Source organism: Meles meles, chromosome 2 (assembly GCF_922984935.1).
Source record: "Meles meles chromosome 2, mMelMel3.1 paternal haplotype, whole genome shotgun sequence".
NCBI classification, from domain to species: Eukaryota; Metazoa; Chordata; class Mammalia; order Carnivora; family Mustelidae; genus Meles; species Meles meles.
Window position 1 is genome coordinate 99,912,777 of NC_060067.1, and position 2,549 is coordinate 99,915,325.

The 2,549-nt window shown below is 42.7% G+C and overlaps 1 pseudogene; it reads left to right on the plus strand.

Moving 5' to 3' along the window:
* The first annotated feature begins 275 nt into the window (after positions 1 to 275).
* LOC123936702 lies at positions 276 to 1,714 on the plus strand (annotated as a pseudogene).
* Positions 1,715 to 2,549: the final 835 nt, after the last annotated feature.

The window sequence follows — 2,549 nt, forward strand, 5'->3', positions numbered from 1 at the left end:
ATTGTCAAAGCCCAGGATATTTTTAAGGGATTCTGACATTGTATATAAAATATGCATTCATTATGCTTAATTCTAAACACGTTCTCATATGAGATAAACATTCCTAAGGCTAACAGGAACACAGGAGACACTGAGTTTCTATCTTAATTTGACTGCTGGTCCTTGCACCAAGTGGTTTCCATATATTTAAAAAAGCATATATCGGCTCTCTGCTCCTCTACCTGGCAGACAGCCATATCTTCTGGTGCAATGCAAACTGCATCCCAAGACATGATATGAAGGTCAGAGTAAACAGATTTGGCTATATTGTTCTTCTGGTCACCAGGGTTATTTTCAACTCCGGCAAAATGGATACTGTCACCATCAGTGACTCTTTCATTGACCTCAGCTACATGGTCTACCTGTTCTAGTATGATTCCACCTATGGCAAATTCAACAGCACAGTCAAGGCTGAGAATAGGAAATTTGTCATCAATGGAAAGCCCATCTTTATCTTCCAGGAGTGAGATCCTGTCAACATCAAATGGGGTGATGCTGGTGCTGAGTATGCTGTGGAGTCCACTGGGGTCTTTACCACTGTAGAGAGGGCTAGGGCTCTCACTTGAAGGGTGGGGCCAAGAGGGTCATCATCTCTGTTTCTTCTGCTGATGCTCCCATGTTTGTGATGAGCATAAACCACGAGAAGTATGACAGCTCCCTAAAGATTATCAGCAATGTCCCTTGCACCACCAACTGCTTAGGCCCTCTGGCCAAGGTCACCCATGACAACTCTGGCATCCTGGAGAGACTCGGAATTACAATCCATGCCATCTCTGGCACCAGAAGGTCCTGGATGGCCCCTCTGAGAAGCTGTGATGTGATGGTCAAAGGCTGCCCATCCCTGCTTCTACTGGCCCTGCCAAGGTTACAGACAAGGTCATCTCTGAGCTTAATGGGAAGGAAGATCAATGGCATGGCCTTCCATGTCCCCACTCCCAAAGTGTCAGTTGTGGCTCTAATCTGCCGCGTGTGATGTGGGACAGTGAGGTTCTTATCTCATGGATTCGAAGAATGAATCTCACAAAGGTGAGTGAGTAATGCGAAGTTTATTAAGTGAGAATACAGAAAAAGCTCTCAGGAGAGGGGTCCTGACAGCATTGCCACTGAGGGCTTTCAGGTATGGTCTTTTCTAGAAAGATAACCAGGGAACTTAAATCCTTTTAACATATCTATTTATATCACCATATAGCAAGGACTAGTGATAACACCTTTCTCTGGCTTACTTCCTTTTCAGGGTCCAGTAATTTTCTTGGTCACAAGTAGACCCCCACCTTTGACATCTGGGACAGGATGGTCAGGCTTGTTTCCTTATCTCTGGTTTCCTGTCATCTTCCACATTTTTTTAGTTTTCTGAGCTTGATCTCATGGCCCATGATCTATCTCTCCCGACGTAGCCCTGCCTGTTCCTTACTCACCTGGAGAAAGCTGTAAAATACAATGACATCAAGAAGGTGGTAAAGCAGGCATCAAAGGCTCCTTCCAGGGAATGCTGGGCCATACTGAGGATCGGGTTATCTACAACTTTAACAGTAACACCCACTCTTCCACATTTGATGCTGGGGTTTGCATTGCTCTCAATGACCACTTTGTCAAGCTCATTACCCAGTGTGACAATGAGTTTGGCTATAGCAACTGAGTGGTGGACCTTATGGCCCAGATGGCCTCCATGGAGTAAGAGCACCTTGAACCATGAGATCCAGAGAGAGCAAGAAGAGAGAGGCCCTTAGCTGCTGAGGAGTCCCTGCCCCAGCTCATCCCCCAGTACACTGAGAATCTCTTGGCCTCTACCCAGTTCCTATTCCAAGCCCTCTGAAGAAGAGAAGAAGATTGGCAAGACCTACCTTGTCTTGTACAATCAATAAAATATACTGTACTACCCCAAAATGAAAAATAAATAAGCACATATTTTTCAACCATAATTTAGATGGAGAAATGCTGCATAAGAATTCTGAACTGATGTTGTCTTCTACTTGGATTGAAAGAAAACAATTAACATACAAATTATAAAACACTTGTAATATTTCTCTTATTCAAAAACTACTAATGACCAAAGTGACTAAAATAAAATTATATTAGGCCTTGTTAAAGGATATCTATGAAGAGGAACCAATAAGACAGGAGTGCATAGCAAAAGCCCACAACCAGTGTCACTGAACAATACAACTTGCCTGTGCAGGATTCAGAAACTAAGGATTTTCCAAATCCAGTTATCTCTGGGCTTCCCATATTAAATGATAACTTCTTGAAGGGAGGTTTTTAATTTTCTTCATCCTTTGGTTTTGTCCAAACATTGTAGGTCCTCAAAATATTTATGTGAGTGACCTTTAGTCACCAATGGAGTTGGTGGTTCAGAACATCATGCAGGGAGGATGATATTTGCAATGCCACAGAAAGAATACACAGTTTATTATTAGAAAACAGACAGTAATATAGATTATCTGCATTGTGTGTTCACTTAAAAACAGGAAAGGTATGATGCTGTGGGGTCACAGAAATCCTTGAATGCAAGA